The 23679-nt window shown below is 46.6% G+C and overlaps 1 protein-coding gene across 7 annotated transcripts in view; it reads left to right on the top strand.

The window, feature by feature from the left end:
- The window catches only part of CAMTA1 (calmodulin binding transcription activator 1), a 681426-nt gene that overhangs the window by 614843 nt on the left and 42904 nt on the right, over nt 1–23679 (top strand). The window contains exon 1 of one of the 7 annotated variants that reach the window (XM_045803562.2): nt 7385–7568. The exons of the other annotated variants lie outside the window; for them this stretch is intronic. The gene's annotated coding sequence lies outside the window, so the exon portion shown is untranslated. Of the gene's footprint in view, nt 1–7384; nt 7569–23679 lie in introns of those variants that run through there. 7 annotated transcript variants of the gene reach the window in all.

The raw sequence follows: 23679 nt of genomic DNA, 5'->3' as shown, positions 1-23679 counted from the left end.
CAGAGAAGGAGCTAAGAGCTCCAGCTCCAGAGTATGGGGGGCTTAGGGGAGCTCTGCTCCGCACAAGTACACAGTCCAGGACAAGTTACATCAGCCTGCTGTGCCTCGGTTTCCTCCTGTGTAAGCTGTGATGATAGCAGCACCTACTTCCTAGGCTTCGTGTAAACATGGAAAGAATGGATGTGGATGAGAAGCACAGTTGGGGCTCAGTGACTGTTATCCTGATGACGATGATGACAATGACAGTGATGACTATGACGATGATGACAGTGATGATGATGACAGTGATGACGATGATGGTGATGATGGCAGCTCCCACCCCAAGAGGAAGAGTAAATTTCTCTGCTCCCCAGGGGGCATCTGCTCACTGGACCCTCATCACCCTGCAGACTTACTGCGCTGCACCACCTTTTCCATAAGGACCATGTTGCCAAGAGACCTAGAACAGATGGGACCTTCGGAGAAGTGAAAGGAGGTGTAGGGTCGGACTAGCCTGGGTGGGACCCACAAGGTATACTGGCATGTGCTCAGGGGTCTGGGTCCTTGGTCCCAGTTCCTCCTGAATGACTATGAAATAGGGTTGGGGGAGAGGCTCTCTCCTCGTCTGTGTGTGATTACTGGCCATGCCTAAGGCATCCAAGCCAGCTTCCTCACCCAGCTACCATGTGCTCGGAAAGGCAAGCTCATTTTAACAGCAGAGGAAATAAGTCATAGTGGGAAAGAGTCCACCATTCCAGAAGATCCTGGAGTTTATCAGAAGATAGTCCTAGTCCCCAAGCCCTCTCCGGATGCCCGACAGGCTCTGGGTTCGTCACTTTACATTCGTGATCCAATTTCATCCTCTTCATGTTTCCAGCAGATGTTTCCATTCCCATTTTACTGAAGAGGAAACTGAATCTCAGAAGAGTCGGGTGACTTGTCCTATGGCACACAGCTGGGGGAACGTTCAGACTCAGGGCTGTCAGGCACTAAAGCCCGCTGGGTGCTTTATCACCACACACTACCACTTCCTGAATGCGTTTGGGATTATCCACCTTTTTAATATTCCATGCCTCTTAGAGCAGAGCATGCCCCACCCTCACAGAAAGACTAGCCATGTGTTTCATCACCTGGCCTGCACATAGTGTATGGGGGAGGGGCAGGGAGAGAACAGATGGCCCTGTATAAGCCTCTGGGGAGGAGTCCGTGTTTTCACCCAGCTTCTTTGGATTCTCTTTCTACACTACGTCCTTTAAAAGAAATCCCCAGTTCTCAGGGTATGGGTAACGCATCTCCTCCACCCTCCAGATTAGATCTGACAGCCTTCCCAGGCTGATACAAATCAGGGTAGCATGGTTTGCCCTGCTAGCGAACACCTTTTGTCCCCTTTACCGGTGTCCCCCCTACAGTTATCTACTACTCATAACAAAAAACCACCCCAGAGCTTAGGGGCTAAAAACAACATCCTTGCATTCGTTCTCTTAACACCATGGTTTGCTTGGGCTCCTGCACACAGCTGCATTTGTGAGACTGGTCACTTCAAATCCAGAGTCCCTCCAGCTGAAGCACAGGGGCGATCGCTGCGCCAGGTCCCGTCACGCTGGACATCTACACAGTCTTTGACCTCTTTTTGCAAAATGAGAAACTGAGGCACAGGAAGAGAAAGGAGTTTCCCACACAAGTGGTTTGTGGTGGAGCTGGAACCAGAGCCCAGGCTGCTGCCCCCAGGCCTGGGTCCTTCCCCCCACCCTCAGGACCTCCCTTATATGGAATGCTCTGGGGCCCTGATAAGGACATTTGCAGCTCAAGTGGGGGGATTTGAGGCTCTCTGCAAAGCTTACCTCCCCCCGCCCCCACAGCAGCCAACAATTGTAATGGAGAACCCCTGCACACCAGGGAGTTCTTCAAAAGGAACCCCAAGTTCAGGACGATGTTGTCTCCAGGATCCTGTAGAGGAGGCCGTCACCGCAAGCCAAGCCAGAATTTGACAGACTCACCCCTGGCTTTTTTACAACCTCTCAGAAGCACAATTAGAAATGACCCCTCTTCTGACCTCCTTTTGCTCCTGGATGTCACCATCACTGACTCAGTGCTTCTGCTGTGTCTGTCTCGTCGCCTCCAGAGCAGTCATGTGGCAGGGCCTGTGCACCTAGATTCTCGACCCATGTCTCCCACACTAGGCCAGACACGAGGGGCTTGGCAAACAAGGCTGGACAGAGTGACTCTGAGGATAGACCATCAGGCCCCCTGAACTCGGTTTTCCTTTTCCTATCCTTGTTTTCTTTTCCAAAGCTAATCCACTGATCCTTTTCTATATTTCATTCTTTTTTTCCTTATCGTGGCTGTGTTTTACAACTATATTGAGATACGATTAACGTACCATACAATTCACCTATTTCGAGTGTACAATTCAAAGATTGTGCAGACATCACTACAGTCTAATTTTCAAACATTTTCATTCCTCCAAAAAGAAAGCCCATATCCATTAACAGTCATGCCCCCATTCTCCCCAGCACTCCTGCCACCAAGCCCAAGACAACTATTCATTTGTTTTCAATCTCGATAATTTTGCCTATCCTGGATATTTCATATAAATGGGATCCTATAATATGCGGTCTTCTGCAGCTGGCTTCTTTCATTTAGCATGTCTCTAAGATCCATCCATGCTCCAGCATGTGTTAGTGCTTCATTCTGTTTTAATTGCTACATGAGTATCCATGTGTGTGGACATATGTTTTCACTTCTCTTGGATATACCTAGGACTGGAATTGTGGGGTCGTAGGGCGACTCTAGGATTAACCTTTTGAGGAACTGCCTGGCTATTTTCTAAAGCAGGTGCATTTTACATTCCCATCAACAGGGAATGAGGGTTTCGATTTTTCCACATCCTCACCAACACTTGTTATTGTCCATCTTTATTATAGCCTTCCTGGTGGGTGTGAAGTGGTATTTCATTGTGGTTTTGATTTTCATTTCCCCAATGCCTAATGATGTCAAGCATCCTTTCATGTGCTGTTGGCCATTTGTTTATCTTCTTTGGAGAAATATCAGTCTATTCAGATCCTTTGCCCATTTTTTTTTAAAGTAGGCTATTTAAAACAAATTTTTTGTAATTATTCTTTTTACATTCTAGATACAAGTCCCTTATCACATACATGAGTTGCAAATATTTTCTCCCATTCAGTGAACTATCTTTTTCATTTTTTTGATGGCGTCCTTTGAACCACAGAAGTTTTAAATTTTGATGAAGCCAAATTTATCTATTGGTTGCTTGTGCCTTTGATGTCCAATCTAAGAGACCATTGCCAAATCCAAGGACATGAAGATTCACCTCTGTGTTTTCTTCTATGTGTTTTGTAGTTTGGGCTCTTACATTTAGGTCTTTGATCCATTTTGAGTTCATTTTTATATGTGGTGTGAGGTAGGGGTCCGACTTCGTTTTTTTGCATGGGGATATCCACTTGTCCGGCCTCATTTGTTGAAAAGACTCTTCCTTCTCCATTATTTCTTAGTGCCTTAAAGATACACTGTATATGCATCTTGCACTTGCATTTTTAAATTGTCATTTAGTTGAGAAGACTCCTATTTAGTTTTTTTTTTACTGAAATTTGATATATTTAGAAACAGATTTGATTTCTTATGAGATAGAAGAGGCGAAGTTATCTCCTGCACTAACAACCCAATCTTAGTACTTTATTTCTCACTTGTGCTCAAGTCCAACGTCGGTTTGTAGGGTGAGCTCTGCTCTTCACGGTCACTCAGGGACCTGCCCAGGTAGAGTCTACATCTTTACATAAACAGGCTTTCACAGTTGCCAGGGCTGCGGAAGAGAATGTGGTGGTTCTTAGAAATTTCCCAGACTGCTTTCTTAAACAAATGGTATCTAAATGGTAGCAAGAGTGTTTTAGGTACTTGGAGAACTGTCAGAGAGGCGCAGAGTGAGCACAGGCTCAGAACCTAAAGCCCTGATCTGCTGCCTACCATCTGTGTGCCTTTACGTGATTTATCTGACTTCTTAAAGCCTTTATTTTTTCCTCTATACAATATCCAGCTTGCAGGATAAATAATGGCAGTGTACGTGGGTATCTAGCATAACAACAGGCAGACAACAGGCATCCAACAAACTGTAGTTCCCTTCATCCTCATCTGCACCAGGCTGCACCCCCTTGGTTCATCATGAGACCCTCAGCAGAGGTTAGGACTCACCATCCCTTCTTTCAGGGGCAAAGATTGCACTTGGTCTGGGTGCTGCCAAGTGATCACAGCACTGAGCAAAGTTTTCTTTTTCCCTATTTTTAAAAACAACCCAGGGATACTCAAAGCCCAATAAAAACCTGGTGTAATAATCCGCCTTAAGCATATGCCCGCCTTACCCTGTCATTTCCTACCCTGCTAGAAAGAAACATGAATACCCATAAGGAAAGACAACCTGTGGGTACTTGGTTCTAGCATGCTGACAGAGCTCTGAACTTGCTTCAGAAGCATCTAGCTTACCCCACCCAGCACCATCTGACTTTCCATGAATGGGCCCATAGAAGGCACTTGTTCTCGTGGCCTCCATCCTGAGACAGGGGTGCAGTGGGGAATTAGAGTGGCAGATCTTCCAGGAGAGTCATGGGCTCAACAGAGGAACAGTGAAGGGGCTTTCCTACTGCAGAAATGTCACCCCAGGCTGCCTGAAAGGAGAGCTCCAGGCTGCTGACCCCACTCTATCACCAGGGCACAGACAATGTGAAGCATCCATGACTACCTTTCTCACATGCCGGGTGGACACGGGGCTGCTGGAAGAAGGGTGAAGGGTAATGATGCCCCTCCTCGGGCAGCTAGGGTGTCCAGGTCTGAACCTCTGCCTTTTTAAAACAAACCCAAGGAACAAAACGTCCCTGCCTGAAAGACAGTAAAGAGTGAAGACACCTTCTCTTTAGCAGTGGTCCAAGTGCCTGACCTCGGATCCTAATTATCCTGAGTTCCCCGGCATTGTAGAGTAGAAAGGCAGGCATTGCCCCTCATGATCCCGTCTCTCCGGTTGTTCTCTGTGGCTCACAATCCATTCAGAGCAATTCAATAACCATGAGCCGAGGACTTACAGTGTGCCCGGCGTTGTGTAAGGTGCCAGGAGAAGTTAAGACTTTGTTTCTGTTCTCAAGGAGATTAGAGCTGTCTCAGTCTCGGCCAATAACAACCAGCTTTTTAAAGCACGTTTTATCAATGTAAAATATACATATGGAAAAGTGCCCATAGAATAAGTATGTGAAACACAGCTCAAGTTTCACGAACTAAAACTAGTGCCCAGGTCAAGAATAGAACATTATCAGAAACCCAGAAGCCCTCCCCTCCCCTTTCCCATCACCACCCTAAGATACCCTGACTTCTAGTAGCAGCAGGAGTGAAGTTGTACTGAGTGTGCCTTATGCACCAGGCACTGGTGTAAGTACATCTATTGGCTCATTTAATTCTCACCCATAGATACGAAGGCACGACAAGTGGGGCACACAGCTAGCAAGTGGGAGAGTCTAACTTTGAACCCAGATGGTTTGTCTCCAGAGCCCTCCTTCTTGACTACTAACCCTTACATTTCCAGCCCTGGAAGCAATAGAGGCCACTCAGGAAATGCTTCAGCAGGAATGCATTAACATAGCTCCTGGGTCAATGCTCCTGGGGGTGAGGGGGCTAGAGCCAGGCCTTAAGGAATGAATAGGGGTGCCCCTAGCCCATGAAAGGGAGCTGGGAAGCAGAGTTGGGAAGTGCAGGGGTCCTGTGTGGTGAGAACAGGGCGGACACAGGTGGGGGCAGGAACAGGAAGGGCTTGTTGGAGCAGGGCTGTGAATAGCATTGGGTGTTGTGACTTCGCCAGGGCAGGGAGGGACTCGCTGCAGACAAGCAGCCACGGTCAGCCCCCAGGAGTGCGACTGTGCATGAACTGCTTGCTTCCCTGGCTCCGATGTGTGGCACAGAACCACGGGACCCAGCCTCGCCAGGAGCGTCCTTGGCTTGGCCTCTAACCAATTATTCATTTTTGGCTGTACAGGCTTAAGAGCTGTGCAAAATTCTGTGGTGGTTTTCACGCGTGTTCGGGTAGGGTAAAAAAAAAAAAGATTCCGTTCCCATCTTTTGCGATTCTTTTTAACCCAGACGGCAGGTAAGAGACATAATCAATTTTAAAGATAACTGACAAGATGGAGGAAAACAGGGAAGATAGCCTCGGGGAAAGTCCGCGTGGGTCAAGAGCTTTTTGTGTGTAAGGCCGTAGGTGGGTGTGGGGGCGGCGGCGATTGAATAGCAGCAAGGCTACAAATGACATAGGGAAAGGAGAAAGGGTGGTGGTGTCCACTTGGGACGCCAGGGAGGGCTGCTTGGACACGGTGAGCCTTGATGGAGAGGTGTGACTTGGACTTAGGGCGGGAGGCGAGGCGAGAGGTTGTTATGCAGAAGTATCCAAGTGAGAAAGCCAAGCCGCAGCCAGAACTTTTGGACACCAGGGTTAGACCCGAGGAGTGGGCGGAGGCCTTGAAACTCCAGCTAAGGAGGTGGGGCCCTGAACCTCCGGCAAGGGAGGCTTGGACGCTCCCGAACTCCCGGGGGACTCGCCATTCACCGTCACGAGCCAGACAACCTCCGCTCCGCCCTGGCCGACGCCCGCGCACCTCTGCACCCCGTCCCCAGGACTTGACCCGCGCCCTAGCCGCCCCGGCCGGCTCGCCGCGCCCCCCGCCCCTCCTTCCCGCCCAGCCTTCCGCGCTCCCCCGCTCGCCGCGCAGCGCAGCGCCGGCTCCTCCCGCGGCTGCATTGCAGACGCCGCCGCCGCAGGGCGCGCCGGGGCCGCGCCAGGAGCCGAGCCCGGGTACACGGGGCGCCCCTGGGAGCGGGTCTCCAGCGCGGACCCGACGGCGCCGCGGGGCCGGGAGTCGGCGGGGCGGCACCGCGGAGTCGGGCAAGCGCGGTCCGAGCGTCCCCCGCCGCGCGGGCCCCGGGGAAAGCCTCTCGGGGCCGTGAGCCCCGGGGAGCGGGCGCGGCCGTCGGGCTCCGGGCCGTCCCTGCCCTCGAGTGGACCGCAGCCGCCCCTCTAGCGGGCCTCCGCAAATCTGGGCGGGGAGCGGGCGGCGACGTCGCGAGGAGCCGCGGCCAGCCCGGGCCTCGCGTGCGGGCGCCCGGGGCCGCGGGGCCGCGCTCCGCCCGCACCCTCCGGGCCCGGCCGCCGCCGTCCAGCGCGGCGCCGCGCGGCTCCGGCGCAGTTCCGGCGCAGTCCCCGCGCCGAGCGGCTCCGCGCCCCACACCTGCTTCTGCCCGGCTCCGGGTGACGTCGCGCCCTCCGATTGGCTCGTGCGGCCCGGAGGGCGGGGCCGAGGCCGGTGAGCTCACCGCCGCGCCCCGCCATTGGCCCGGGCGTCGCACTCGGGCTGTGGCGGGGAGACAGCGGTACCCGGAGCCCGAGTCGTTCCAGCTGCGGCGTGTGGAGCTGAGCGGGTCGGGGCCGGGCTAGGCTGTCGGGGCCGGGCCGGGCCGGGCGGGGCCGCGCGGGAGAGGAGGAGGAACGCAGAGGCGGCTCGGCGCCAGCCCGACCGAGCGGTGGCCGTGCTCTCCAAGTCCGAGTGAGTGTGCGTGTGGCCGAGGGGAGAGTCGGCCGGGCGCGTGCGGGGCGAGGGCGGCGGCCAGCGGGGGCGCGCGGGGCGGCTGGGGCGCGCGGGGGCGGGGCTGGGGGCGGGCGCGCGCCGGGGCGTGGGGGGCGCGCGTGTTCGCGCGAGGGGGCGCGAGGTGTGTTTGAGGAGTGGGTGCGAGGACACGCGCGGCCGTGGAGGGGGAGGGGCGTGAGGGGCGCGCGTGCTCACGCGAGGAGGGAGTGTTTTGACGCGTGAGTGTGCGTGGGCACCGGAGTGTGTTTACGGCGCGGGTGTGAGGGAGGGGGTGTTTGGCCGAGCGTGAGCGGCGCGTGTTGATGGAGCGAGGGGGAGGGCGTGCGCGTTTGGGAGCGGGTGTGCGAACACGCGTGTTTACAGAGAGAGTGGGGAGGGAGAGATCGCGCGCGTGGATGGAGAGCGCGAGGGGACCGAGTGTGTTTTGACGCGTGAGTGTGCGCGGGACCGTCGTGTGCCCGTGGAGCAAGCATGTCTGTGAGGAGGTGTGTTGGGGAGTGGGTGTGAGATCACGCGTGTTTCTGGGGCGAGTGGGAGTGTGAGGGAACGTGAGCAGCGAGGCAGAGCGCGCGCGCGTGTTGATGCTAGGCAGCGAGGGCGGGAGCAGGTGTGAGGACACGCGTGTGTGCGCGAGGGAGTGGGAGTGTTTGGGTGAGTGGCGGTCTGGGGGCGCGCGTGCGGGGAGTGGCCGCGGCGGGCGGGCGCGGGGGCGGAGGGGCGAGGGGCGGGAGCCGCGAGCCGCGCGGGCGCCCACAGGGCCGCCGACTGGTTTTTGTCTATGAGGCGCGCCTCGGCGGCGGGCTTTTCGGATCCAGCGCCCGCTCGCGAGGCGAGGCACAGGGAGACGGCGGGGGACAGGTGCCCCTGAGGCGGGGCGCGGGGAGAGGGTGGGGGCAGGTGCCCCGAGGCGGCGAGGAGGGGGAGGCAGGTGCCACTCGGTGGGAAGTGGAGCGGCCGGGTGCCCCTCGGCGGGGAGTGGGGGGCCCTGGTACCCTTTGGCGGGGAGGGGAGGGACGGGTGCCCCTCGGCAGGGAGAGGGGCGGGGACAGGAGCCCCCTCGGAGGGGCGTGGGGAGAGGGGACGGGACAGGTTGTCTTCCTTCGGGAAGAAGGGAGAGGGCCCGGGACTGGTGCCTCCTCCACGGAGAGAGGAGAGAAGATCCAGACAGGCGCCCCTTATGCGGGGAGGGGAGAGAAGGGTCAGGACAGGTGCCCTCTCTGCGGGGCGCTGGCAAAGGGACAGCACCAGGACAGCACCGAGCTCGGCCCCAGGCGCCTCTGCAGGACTAGGCGGTTGGAGGCTGCCTTTTCCAGCAAGCCAATGGAGTGAATGAACGTTTTATTAATGTGTGCGTGGAACCCGGCGGGGAAAGTTGGTTGAGTTCAGAGACCAAGAGCTTTGGAAAAACTTGAGAGTTTGATTTACCTGCAAACCACGACAGGACAGGTGCATTGACCTTGCTTCCACCAGCCACGCTCAGATGGGCTGGAATAGAGCCTCCGGGAGGCCGCCTTGCATTTACAGGATCTTCCGTGACTTGATTTAGGTATTGCACAACTTTAAGAGGTGGCCCTGATGGTGTTCGGATGTTTGAGACTTTTTCGATCTCTGTAGGTTTCTGTAGGCATCAAAACAAATTTCTGAAAGTCTAATACTATTGCAAAGTATCTTCTTCATCAATTGGTTTACCAGGGAATGATGACAATTTTAGTCTATTTTATATTTTGTCCACTCTTGCTTGGTATGATTTCTACTGATCAATCTGAGGTATGTAATTAGCAAAGCAGATTCAATAACGTGAGAAGTGCTGTTGGATATTACAGAAGTGCCTCATGTGTGTGTTTGGTTCTGTGTATTATATTTCAGTCACCAGTGAAGCCAAGACCTGAAAATTTAAAACTATGCCCCTCTCCCCCAGATTTTGTCATATATGGTAAAATGGCTGGCTGTATATAAAGGAAACCTTTTCTCTTCCTACCCAAAGGAATTTTTCAGAGAGTTTTCCTACAGAAATTGTGTCATAGAGAGAAACTGCTACCTGGGAACCTGGTAAAGAGAAACACGTTCAGCAGTAGCACATTTCATGGCGTGTGTTTATAGGAAAATAGTATTTTAAGACCGGAATTAGACAATAGCAAATATGCTTATGTATTTTCTTTATATTAGATCTAGAGAGTAATCATGTTTAATATGCTAGGAAATAACATTTATTTACAAGACATGCATTTCCCCAATAAATTTAGCTTAATAGAGAAAACAGAGAAGTACCGTAAATATCTAAGGGACCTCCATTAAATCATCCTGATTAATTATATTCTATAGAATCAAAGTAGAAACACAGTATTTAATGCAGTAGTTAAGAACGACATTGTATTAAAAATTTTTTTAAATCAACTTTTCTGCATTTGTGATACACACACATAGACACACACATTATTAGTTTCTTAGGACACTGCTGGGCCTTCCTGTCTATACTAGCAGCTGTCACTGCTGCAGGCTGTTCACGTTGGACTGTTTTAGAGAGCATAGACAACAGGTTGAACTGAGGATTTTTTACTTCATGTGAGAAAGATAGTGAAGTTAAAGAGTTAGTTGATGTTGAATGTCCCTAGCGAAAGCCCCGAGGCCCTTGTTGATGGCTAAGCTGCAGGTGCTCTCTCAAAAGCCCTCATCTTGTGCCAGTGCAGGAAATGGACATTTTGGGGACCTAGAATTTCCTTTGGGAACCATCAGAACTTTTCTGATATTTCCCGATCATTGCTGTTGTGAACTTTTCAAGCTTCAGAACTGTGCTTGTAGGCTGCTTTTTTTAAATGTCTAAGGGAAAATTGTTAATACATTTATTTAAAACACAACTTTAAGAATCACCCAGAAAGGTCAGTAAAGACCATTTTGTTGAACTTGGCACCGTTTTTTAGCTGGTGCGGTGGTTTCTGGAAGTCATTTATTCTTAGCGGTGTGCACTTTCCCACCCCTTTTCTGACTGTTCATTGTGTGTCTGCCGTTTCTTCTCACATTTAAAGGGTTTTGCTTTCCCTGGCTTAAAGTGGCTTAATATTTGTATTCCATCGATCTTTTCAAAAAGAGACTCTCTGAGTGGTGCCAAGTCTTCATTGTTAAATATCAGCCATGGCATCCTGTCACAGTATAAGCTGAATATTTGGGAGTTATTTCAGTTATATATTCCCTTGCCAAAAAGCATTTCGCATGAACACGTGACGTAGTTTGTGTACACTCACCTCTTTTTTTTTTTTTTAATGATTTAAGGGAACTTACAGAGATACAGGCGTACCTCGTTCTATTGTGCTTCGCTTTAATTGCATTTCACCGATAAGGCATGTTTTACAAATCGGAGGTTGGTGGCAACCCTGCGTGGGAGGGAGCAAGTCTGTCAGTGCCGTTTTTCCAGCAGCATTTGCTCAGTTCGTGTCTCTGTCACATTTGGGTAATCCTTGCAATATTTCAAACTTTTTTTATCATTATATTTGTTAGCAGTGATCTGTGATCAGTGATTATGACTTGCTGAAAGCTCAGTTGACGGTTAGCATATTTTAGCAGTATTTTTTAATCGAGGTATGTAGTTTGTTTTTAAGACTGAGTGCTATTGCACAAGTAGTAGACCACAGCATAGTATGAAAACAACTTTTATAGGCACTGAGAATCAAAAAAATGTGACTCACTTTATTGCCATGGTCTAAAACCAAACCCACAGTATCTCCAAGGTATGGCTGTATATTATCACACAATGAAGCAAGATAAAAATAGGTGAAATAAAGAAGGATAAGGCCAAAGGAAAGTGAGGGTACGTGGAGGGGAAATGGGGGCTCTAATGAAGTTAGTAGCATTCATTCCGTAAAATCTTACATACTTCCTGGAGGCAGGCCTCTGCATTCTGGGCTTTCTGGCAACAATACACATGATGTAGGGTTAATTTTGTCTTCCTTACAGCTGACATGGACTTTCTTACATTCTGTGTAAGGTCTGACAGCCAACCAGGACTTTTCAGTGCTGATGGGAGAAGCCCCGATGAGATGCGCTGAATGACATTGAAGGCTGCAGGTCACCATTAGTCACATTTAATATCTGGGAGATGCTGAGGAGCCTGCTGGGTGTCGGTACCTAATGGCGTGAGGATAGTGCAGCTCGTGATCACGGACACCATCACTGATGGTCTTGTCCCCTTCTTGAGTGGATTGCCCTGAAGTCAAATGAGCGTATTTCTTTGCTCTTGTTTGACACATCTAGACATGGATTAATTTGCAGCAGGCAGGCAAGGGGATGCCTTTACCCTCAGGAAATAGTTACGCTCTGCCCCCTAAGCAGTGTAGCACGGAGGCTCATTACAGTCATGGCACCAGACTTTGTACATAGTGTCTTTGCTTTTCGTACTGTTGGGGGTGGGTGCATTGACAATGTCTGTATGACCTTGCTTGATGCTTTAGTTCAGTATAGTTCCTTTTGTGTACTAACAAATTTTAGTTTCGAAAAGATCATGGTACCTGTAGCTTTTTAATTTTGTGTTGTCTGGTAAGCACTGAACGTAGAGCATAGCGTTAGACATATGACGTATAGAAAGATCAATTAGTCAACACGTTTTTAAAAGTACCTATTATAGGTCAACTGTTAAGCAAATTATAACATTATTACAAATTTGAGGAAGGCAAAGTACGCAAGGAATTTAATCAGAGTGAAAGTTTATAGGAGTTAAGCTAGTGATGCTAAACTGATATAACATTTTTGTAATATTGAAAGTAATGGCAAATAACATAAGTTCTTCCAAATACGTTAAATTAACATTCATCCACTACCAAGATTAACTGATTTCCATTTTTTTTCACCTTTCGACTTTCACCGCTCTCTTAGCCAGCTTTTCCCCGTCTCCCAACAACTACTCAGTATTCTAAATTCTCTGAGCCTAACTCAAGTCTTATTATTGAAGCCTTTCCCCTCATCTGCCGGCATAGATTAGTGGCGGTTTGAAGGGCAGGGCGGCACCCAAGTTATACCCTCCCCTCCCCACCTAGCATAATGAAATCTGGGAGCTGGAGTTTTCATGACTACTGTTAGTTGACAAACAGATTACATGTATGGTGTTATTTATTGGATAGAATGGGAAGAATGTGTTGGGAATGTGTTTCTTCAGGCTGAAAGCACACCTCCCTCTGATCCTACTTCTTGCACTCAGTTCAGTCTTGTCTGTTAGTCAGTTGGACACAGATGCCACAGGATTTTCCATACAGAGCAGTTCAGGGTCCCTAGGGGATCGGGGTTTTCATTTAAGTGGTCTTGAAGAGTCCTGGCCTGTACCACTGTGAAATCACTAGGTCTGCCACCTGAATCATCTTTCTGGCTTTCTTATGGTTGGCCAGACGCTTGCCATCTAGGAATAATACAGTAGGATGAGTACTTGTTTTGTTTTTCAGCTCTACCACTGAGTAAATGAGAAATCTCAAGTAGGGGCACCTGGGTGGCTCAGTCGTTAAGTGTATGCCTTCCGCTCAGGGCGTGATCCCAGGGTCCTGGGATCGAGCCCTGCATCGGGCTCCCTGCTCCGCTAGGAGCCTGCTTCTTCCTCTCCCACAGCCCCTGCTTGTGTTCCCTCTCTCACTGGCTGTTTGTCAAATGAATAAGTAAAATCTTAAAAAAAAAAAAAAAAAGAAAAGAAATCTCAGGTAAATCACCTTAGGTCTCTGGATCAGTGCCTTACCTGTGTTCTAAACCTATTAGGAGTGGTTCAGGAGATTAGTGGTCAGCATCATTAGTTTCTAAAATCAGAGTACCCTGTGCAGGGTAAGTGTGGATTTGAGAAGTTTTTGTTTCAGGACGCACGCGCGTGTGTGTACTGGGTTTAATTCTTTCCGTGGGCCACAGTCAAAAGCTACTGAAAGCCCCTGGACCAGGTAATTCTCGAGTGCTCTTTAAATCTCAGTGTTCTGTAGTGATTCCCTTTCCTGGGCCGTGTCTGTTATGACAGTTGATTTACCTAAGGTCTGAACGAGTGGAGATGCTTCTGTAGGTATGGAATTCAACACCAGATAGGTTTCCAGCTCAGCTGGAGCTCAGTGCACCTTTTTCTGATTTCTTTAGGTAATCAAAATGGTTCAAATGAGCACGACAGCTTATTTCCACCGCAGTTTATTCCACGTTTTATAGGGAGATTCCAATGATAATTTTGCACTACCGAGGTATATGTAATGGATATTTAATTGGATATTTTTTTTATTTGTAAGTGGGAGCAGACTTTCACTATTTTAGTGAAAGGATCCACATTTCAGTTACTATAGTCACCTTAGACTCCTCTTTTAGCTTCAAGTAACAGAACTCCCAACTCAAACTGGCTTATATAAAAAAGGGAATTTATTGACTCTTAGGAAGTCTGGTTTTGGAGTTATCTTCAGATATAGCTGGTTCCAGACGCTCAAGTGATAGCATTAGGAACCTGTCTCTCCCTCTCTTGACTCTACTCTTGTCTATGTTGATTTTATTCTCATTTCCACATTGGTAGCAAGATGGCCCCCTCAAAGCTCCAGGCTTGTATTTTGCCAATTTAGCAAATATCTCCGGGAAGACAGCACATCTTTGCCAGTTGTTCCAGGAAATGTTCTGTTCTTCTTGGCTCAGCTTGACTCATGTGTCCAATCATTGGAATAAGAGGAGGCAGTACTCTCATTAGCAGGGCCTGCCTCTCCCTCCCTGGAAACAAGAATTGGGGTCAGCACCACCTGAACTACGCACAGGGCAGGAGCAGCTCCCAAAGGAGAAACAAGATGCCATAGCCTGGGAAGGGGGAGGGATGCGAGGCAGGCATACTGTGAGGGAGCTGGCGCTTTTTGATGTTCAGCCCGATGGTCATATTCCTAAAGAAAGCACCCTTCATTCGGAAACCGCAGAAGCTCCTAATAAGGCCGAGTCCATGATTTTATTCTCATGGTCTCATTTTAAATGAGAAGACACCAGAACCTTCACCTTTTAATAGGTGCTGACTCACAATTCCTAGGACCATTTTTAAAAAATACGATTCAAGTCCTTAATATATTATACGCCATGGTTTGGATAAATCAACAAAGAATTCATTTAAATATCCTTTTGTCTTTTCTAAGGAAAGAAACCATTCATTCTGCTCTAGCCAGAATCCATGCTTCTGGCATTTCTGTGCATGTGTGAAAGATGTTTTATCTAACGATGTAAAAAATAGGAAGAGCCCAGCCTAAAACTGATGGTGTTCTGAAAACTTATAAGCCAGTTGAGTGATATTTCTCAGATAAACAGTACAACAAGTGATAGGTATGTTCCCAAGCTAGCCTGAGAGGAAAAACGTTTTGGACCTGTAATGGATACTCAGCATTTGCAGGAGAAAAATATTAAAATAATATGTATGCTTGTGTATATCACATTATACACTGCAAAACATTGAAATGTATAATGTACGTAATATATACAGAGCCTACACTTACATGTCCCAAAACATATGAAATAATGCACGTCCTATTTTCATATTAAATGATGTTGCTCAAATAAAAATAGAGGTACATATAAATAACTTAGGGGCACCTGGGTGGCACAGCGGTTAAGCGTCTGCCTTCGGCTCAGGGCATGATCCCGGCGTTATGGGATCGAGCCCCGCATCGGGCTCCTCCGCTGTGAGCCTGCTTCTTCCTCTCCCACTCCCCCTGCCTGTGTTCCCTCTCTCGCTGGCTGTCTCTATCTCTGTCGAATAAATAAAATCTTTTTAAAAATAAATAAATACATAAATAACTTAGTAAATGAAAACTTTTTGGTGAAAATTCTTAACTCATAGGGTAGAACCCAAAATATCTCAGAAATTACAAAGTCTAGCTCCCTAACTTTTTGGAGGAATAAAATTTAAGTTTCTTGATAACAGAACCATAACATTATTCTTATTATCAGTTGTAATTACAGTCTTCTTTTTATTCTCAAGTGGCACCGAGAAAAGAGAGAGAGAAACCCTTCTGAGGTATCTTGAAGGTTGGAACAGTGGAAGGGACAGACAGTGTGTCAGAGGTTGTCTGAAGTGGGACTGACTGGACTATCAGAGGAAGTGGAGTCGTCTAGGAAGAAAAAAGGAGATGGGAAGAAGAGATGTCGGGTCAGACAGCTTCCCATACTAGTCCCTGGGTGACGTTCCGCCTTAACCCACATAACTTTATCAGGGTCTGTGGCTGGTTGGTGTGACACCTGAGCCTTGCCTGGTGACTGGAAAAGGAAAACAAGGAGCGTGGACCAGGAACTTCCTCACCAGACGTTGTCTGTCCCGGGGTATTCTTTAGGACTGGTTTTAGTTCCTAAACTCTTCTGTGGGAACATTAGTTACAGGAATTGCTTATAAGAAGCTCCCACAGCCCCACACAGAAAGATTCAAATAAGTTTAGGAACATGCCTTCTGGCTCTCTACCAGCAGTTTACAGCATCTGTTAGTTAGCCTGTTAAGGTTCCGAGAAGTCCTGCATTGAAGAAATGCAAATGTATTTAGTTGTGTTTAACCCAGTAATTCAAAAACACCTTGACACATTTTGTTTTTATGGTCTACTGAGTAACATCTCATGGAAAATCTTCTACAGCATGCAGTTTGGAAATGTTTCAGTGGACCGTCCCCACAACATCGTCCTGAGCCTGGAACTCACGGCTGTCCCCTCCCTTGGGTCTGAGTCCCCTGATATTGAATGTACAATTTTGTGCATGTGTACTTTTCTAGGAAAGGGTTTGTAGCTTTCATCACTAAGAGCCAATGAATGATGGAGGGTAGGAATCACTGTTACGGGTTCTTTCCTAACAAGGGAGGTCCAGCTTCTCCTGTACATTTTATGTCTGTGTAGGGACGTTACTCAGCAGACACGGTGTCACTCAGGAGCATCAAGTGGTAACCGGCAGCTGACTGGTCAGTTATTAGGCTTATTGTCAAATAGATTTAAACACTGGCAGCTACTGTCTTCCCACCGAGAATTGTGGAAAGAAATTGCCTCTGCAGGACACAACCTTATCGTTAAACTCCAGTAATATGTTATTTCATTACAGTAAAGATGTTTGTTTTTAAAGTTGAGAGCCACTGACCTGCAGAAGAGAAATCCGTTGAGAGTTCCTTAATGATAACTACTAAAAACCAACTAAGTACAGAAAGCTTTTCCTTCAGGAAATTGAAAACCATCAACTCGCCTACTTTTAGATTTAAAAATCAGGATCATAAAATACTGTTCAGGAAAGAGTGAGCAGTAAATAATAGACATGCATGGAATGCTTCAGTCTCCCCTTGACTTAAACCAAATCCTCAGAGAGCTCTCAAGTCGGACCACACCGGCTCTTGGTTGAACTGCTTCTGTGAAATAGTGTTTGGTGTCTGTTAATACTAAATGGTGATAAGCAGTCCTTTGAAACCCAGTACTGCCTTTATTGCAAGGATGTCCAAGTCCGTGACATCACGTGCTCTCCAAAACAGCTGACCGTGATCTTGAAACTGCCTCCCGTTTTGCTTCGTTTGCCAAGTTCAGCCAAATTTGGGACTCAAAATTAACGATTTTGGAGGGTACTGTATGTGTTTTCTGTACAGTAGCTTTACGTGAGCTTTATTTTACTCTTTTCGTGAATCTCGATCTTACCTGATCTATTATTAACCATAAGTATTTTTGTCAGCCACCTCCAACAGACGACATACGTGGATCCAGGGTTGGTGCCAGTTAGGCGAGAGCAGGGAGGGAAACAAAGAGGTTGCGGAGGGATGGGATTGGGGCAGGGAAGGGAAATCAGGAAAATGAGGAAGAGGGGAGAATGGGAGGAATGTGTTTGGGGTTTGTGAGGGATGTTCCCCAAGCTTAGCACCTGCTGCCCTTTGAGCTGGTTCTTAACCTTTTGTTCCATGACTTAACTACTCCGTGAACCTTTAGACCCACTCTGCTCCAAGGTGGAGGATTAAAGAAGCCTGCTTTGGGCTTCCAAGAGGATAGCCAGACAAGGCAGCCCCCAACTCTATGAAATCAAGTTTCATCCCCATTTAGTGGAAAGTGTGATACCTTGTTAGCCTTTCCACCTAATCCAAGGGATGTCTGAATACTGGCCTCAATAATACATTCATTCAGGCCTCACCGATTTGGAATTTGCAGAAATTTGAAGATTACTCTGGTGCAGGGATAGAGTGGTAATGGGAGATGTAGCGCATGAGTGTGGGGTGAGTGGCGTGTGGACCCAGGAGAGCAGACGTTGGTGTGTTCCGATGCGGCAGTCGGGGCCACGAGCCACACTGCCCTCCCAGGGATCACGACACCTCCAAAAAGGAGCTTAATGGTTAAAATTATTCTAAAACTCCAATGTCCTGGGGCGCCTGGGTGGCTCAGTCATTGGGCGTCTGCCTTCGGCTCAGGGCGTGATCCCGGCGTTCTGGGATCAAGCCCCACATGGGGCTCCTCTCTCCGCTGGGAGCCTGCTTCTTCCTCTCCCACTCCCCCTGCCTGTGTTCCCTCTCTCGCTGGCTGTCTCTCTCTCTCTGTCAAATAAATAAATAAAATCTTTAAAAATAAATAAATAAATAAATAACTCCAATGTTCTCCCTCAGAGAAATATTTTTATTTCTGAAAAACATGTTTAAAATGGTACAACTTGGGTTTTTTTTTAAATGTTTATTCTCTGTTGTCAGAAAGACCTATAAGTTGCAAAATAGTATTCTTGAATCATTTCATCTCTCAAGACCTACTTTATAATGCATCCATTATTTTAAATAATACAACTGTTTTCTTTAAAATATATGCATTTCAGTCAATGCATTTGGAAATGATGTCCTCACCTATATTTATTCTGGATTTTTACAAAACCTTATAGCATTATGAAAAAGTATTATCGTAGTTAATAAACTTTCAAGTTCTAGAATTGAAACCATTCTGGAGAATCCAGTGTTTACAAAAAAATACATATTTTTGGAATATCTTGGACTTTAACTCTCACGAGTAGGCAAGACAGTTGGGAATGTCTGTGCAGATGGCATTCCTGCAATTAGTTCTGAGAGCAAAGCACTGCCAACAGCAGACCTCTAAATAATGTATGGAGAATGAGTTGGACACAGAGAAGGACTTTTCCAGCTAGAATCCCAAACACATGGTTTTTCAGATATTGAAACTCACCAGGAACTCAGGGCAAATAACATCTATTATGATTAGTAAAATTAGCTAGAAGCAGCCAGGATTATTTTTTCCTCCAGGTACCAGGTAGCACATGTGATTAGCAAAGATTTTTTTTCTTTTCTTTCTTTTTTTTTTTTTTTTAAGATTTTTACTTTTTTAAAAGTAATCTCTACACCCAACGTGGGGCTCGAACAGTCCTGAGATCAAGAGTCGCGTGTTCTACTGACTGAACCAGTCAGGTGTCCCCAAAGTTTTTTGGTTTCATTTTTGTTTTTTTATGGAGTTTTCAGTCCCATCCCACCTCCTCACCCCAACAGTCTCCACCTGGACCTTGTTCTGGAATGCTACTTCTGAGGTGGAAACTACCAAATGTAAGAGTTATTGTGTACCAGTCATAATTAGGTGTTTTGTCTGTTTCCAGATGCCTGCTCCCTGATACAGTCAATGGCATCAGGTAAAAGGTGGCCCCATGAGAAGGGAAGGGACTGCGTTTACTAACTTGGCTGGAGAAAAGTACACCACAGAAATGACTAATGGAAACATATTTTGTTCTAAATAATATCCTTTGCCTTGCTCTCCTTAAACTCACATTTTATATTTCTAACAGGTGAAATTAAATCACGTATTCATCAAATCCATATTGAGGGCCTACTCTGTGCCAGGCATTCTGCTAGGCCTTGGGAATATCGCGATGAACAGAACTCACAAGACTCCTCTTTACCTTTACATCAGACTGAGGTCCTTGAAATAAAGGCTCCATCGTACTAGGTTCCCTGGGTGCTACCACGACGTCGTGAGCTTTCTTGATCCCTGTTATATCCCGAGAACCTCAGCACACCAGTGCCAAGTAGTCGTGCCTTGGGAGTGGGGATTGACTCGCTATTTGCAGAACGAACCTGTTCTGGCTCTGATTCTCCATAGTTCTTCCTGAAAGATTTCAAGTGCTCAGGAGTTTTTGCTGTTAGAGCTGAGCACCACCAATCAACCTGCTGGTGGTTCCTTGAAGTCGTCTTGCCTCCTGACACTTGCTGTGCATTTTGTAGTTTTTCTCTGCCCTGTCAGCTCTTGGGTGTTAGGATTTTCATCTCCATTTTCCTGTGTGCACTTAAATTTCATTCCACCGTCACACCTTTGCATCCAGGGGAGGAAGATGGTTGCTCACCTCCAAGTCTCATTACAGCGCTTTTTCTTTAAAGACCTCATTAGTCTTAGTGGTGATAGGCTCCCCTGGTCTTCATTCACTTTGCTCTTACTACTTTAGAACATCTCCATTTGTGCTTGTAATATCTCTTATTTTCACTGGGCACTGAAACTGTTGAGACGGTATTCTCCAGACTTGTTGCTTTTGGAAGTTAACAGACTTAGAATGTTCTACTCTGCTGTAGGCTGTGAAGGTAGGTACAGAATCAGTGTCAGAGTTCCTGATTTCCATTGTTCTCACACCAATTGGCTGCAGTTTTACTACGCTGAACTCCAGTCGGATTTGCTACTGTATTGACTGCGCAGTCAGCTCCGGCATAATTTGGGGTGCTCTCCCGTGCCTCACACCACGGGGCAGCACAGCTGAGCTGCTAGGGTCTTCCACCAAGCCTTTGTGTCCTTGGAGAACAGGTTTGAAATTCTTGCCCTCCTGCACCTCAGCCTCTGGCATGGAAAGAGTTCAAGGGAGAAATAATTGCGTGTTTGCTTGACTCCTCTCGTCACGTTTGTTTCCTTTTTTTTTTTTTTTTTTTTTTTTTTTTTTTTTTAATTAATAATGATTTTTTATTATATTATGTTAGTCACCATACAGTACATCCCCGGTTTTCGATGTAAGGCTCGATGATTCATTAGTTGTGTATAACACCCAGTGCACCATGCAATATGTGCCCTCCTTACTACCCATCACCGGTCTATCCCATTCCCCCACCCCCCTCCCCTCTGTAGCCCTCAGTTTGTTTCTCATAGTCCATAGTCTTTCATGTTTCATTCCCCCTTCTGATTACCCCCCCTTCCTTTATCCCTTTCTTCCCCTACTGATCATTCTAGTTCTTATGTTCCATAGATGAGAGAAATCATATGATAGTTGTCTTTCTCTGCTTGACTTATTTCACTAAGCATTATCTCCTCCAGTGCCGTCCATGTTGTAGCAAATGTTGAGAACTCATTCTTTCTGATTGCTGAGTAATATTCCATTGTATATATGGACCACAACTTCTTAATCCAGTCATCTGTTGCAGGGCATCTCGGCTCCTTCCACGATTTAGCTATTGTGGACATTGCTGCTATGAACATTGGGGTGCATATGGCCCTTCTCTTCACTACGTCTGTATCTTTGGGGTAAACACCCAGTAGCGCAATGGCTGGATCATAGGGTAGCTCAATTTTTAACTTTTTAAGGGACCTCCACACGGTTTTCCAGAGTGGCTGTACCAACTTGCATTCCCACCAACAATGTAGGAGGGATCCCCTTTCTCCACATCCTCTCCAACAATTGTTGTTTCTTGCCTTGTCTATTTTTGCCATTCTAACTGGCGTAAGGTGGTATCTCAGTGTGGTTTTGATTTGAATTTCCTTGATGGCTAATGATTTTGAACATTTTTTCATGTGTCTGTTAGCCATTTGTATGTCTTCATTGGAAAAGTGTCTGTTCATATCTTCTGCCCATTTTTTGATTTGTTTATTTGTTTCTCGTGTATTGAGTTTGAGAAGTTCTTTGTAGATCTTGGATACCAGTCCTTTATCTGTAGTGTCATTTGCAAATATATTCTCCCATTCCGTGGGCTGCCTCTTAGTTTTTCTGACTGTTTCCTTGGATGTGCAGAAACTTTTAATCTTGATGAAGTCCCATAAATTCATTTTATCTTTTGTTTCTCTTGCCTTTGGGGATGTGTCATGAAAAAGGTTGCTTTGGCTGATGTCGTAGAGGTTGCTGCCTATGTTCTCCTCTAGAATTTTGATGGATTCCTGTCTCACATCGAGGTCTTTCATCCATTTGGAGTTTATTTTTGTGTATGGTGTGAGATAGTGGTCAAGTTTCATTCTTTTGCATGTAGCTGTCCAATTTTCCCAGCACCATTTATTGAAGAGACTGTCTTTTTCCCACCAGATGTTTTTTCCTGCTTTATCAAATATTAGTTGCCCAAAGAGCTGAGGGTCCATTTCTGGGCTCTCTATTCTGTTCCATTGGTCTATGTGTCTGTTTTTGTGCCAGTACCATGCTGTCTTTGTGATCACAGCTTTGTAGTACAGCTCGAAGTCCGGCATTGTGATACCCCCAGCTTTGTTTTTCCTTTTCAACAGTTCCTTGGAGATTCGGGGTCTTTTCTGGTTCCATACAAATTTAAGGACTATTTGTTCCAGTTCTTTGAAAAACGTTCTCGGTATTTTGATCGGGATAGCATTGAAAGTGTAGATTGCTCTGGGTAGCATGGACATTTTAACTATGTTAATTCTTCCGATCCATGAGCATGGAATATCTTTCCATCTTTTTATGTCTTCCTCAATGTCTTTTAAGAGTGATTTATAGTTTCTAGAATAAAGGTCCTTTACGTCTCTGGTTAAGTTAATTCCAAGGTAACGTATGGTTTTTGGTGCTATTGTAAATGGGATGGATTCCCTGATTTCTCTTTCTTCGTTCTCGTTATTCGTGTACAGAAATGCAACTGATTTCTGAGCATTGATTTTGTATCCCGCCACGTTACTGAATTGCTCTATAACTTCTAATAGTTTGGGAGTGGCTTCTTTTGGGTTTTCCATATAGAGTATCATGTCGTCTGCGAAGAGAGACATTTTGACTTCTTCTTTGCCGATTTGAATACCTTTGATCCCTTTTTGTTGTCTGATTGCTGTTGCAAGGACTTCTAGTACTATGTTGAATAATAGTGGCGAGAGTGGGCATCCTTGTCGTGTTCCTGATCTTAAGGGAAAGGCTTCCAGCTTTTCCCCATTGAGAATAATATTTGCAGTAGGCTTTTCATAGATGGCTTTTATGAGATTGAGAAATGTACCTTCTATTCCTACACTCTGAAGGGTTTTAATCAGGAAAGGATGCTGTATTTTGTCAAATGCTTTTTCGGCATCAATTGAGAGGATCATATGGTTCTTGAGTCTTTTCTTGTTGATATGATGTATCACGCTGATTGATTTGCGAATATTGAACCACGCTTGCATCCCAGGTATGAATCCCACTTGATCGTGGTGGATAATCCTTTTAATGAACTGTTGGATTCTATTAGCAAGTATCTTGTTGAGGATTTTGGCGTCCATATTCATTAGGGAAATCGGTCTGTAATTCTCCTTTTTGAGGGGGTCTTTGCCTGGTTTGGGGATCAAGGTAATATTGGCCTCATAGAATGAGTTTGGTAGCTTTCCTTCTGTTTCTATTTTTTGAAATAGCTTTAGGAGAATAGGTATTATTTCCTCTTTGAATGTTTGGTAGAATTCCCCAGGAAAACCATCCGGGCCTGGAGTTTTGTTATTTGGAAGGTTGTTTATCACTGACTCAATTTCTTCATAATTAATTGGCCTGTTTAAGAAATCAATTTCTTCCTTTTTCAATCTTGGTAGTTTATAGGTTTCCAGGAAGGATTCCATCTCTTCCAGATTGCTTAGTTTATTGGCATATAGCTGTTGATAAAAATTTCTAATAATCCTTCCAATTTCAGTGGTGTTCGTCGTGACCTCTCCTTTTTCATTCATAATTTTAATAATCTGGGTCCTTTCTCTTTTCTTTTGGATAAGTCTTGCCAGTGGTCTGTCAATTTTATTGATTCTCTCCAAGAACCAGCTTCTAGTCCTGTTGATCTGCTCTACTGTACTTCTGGTTTCTGCTTGATTGATTTCAGCTCTAATTTTGGTCAACTGCTTCCTCGTGCGTGGATTAGGCCTGTCCCTCTGTTGCTGTTCCAGCTTCTTGAGGTAAGAATATAAAAACTGCATTTTAGATTTTTCTATTCTTTTGAGTG

The sequence above is a fragment of the Ursus americanus genome, chromosome 33 (assembly GCF_024610735.1).
Source record: "Ursus americanus isolate L20-20 chromosome 33, mUrsAme1.1.p, whole genome shotgun sequence".
In the NCBI taxonomy this organism is placed as follows: Eukaryota; Metazoa; Chordata; class Mammalia; order Carnivora; family Ursidae; genus Ursus; species Ursus americanus.
This window is presented reverse-complemented; position numbering and strand designations above follow the sequence as displayed.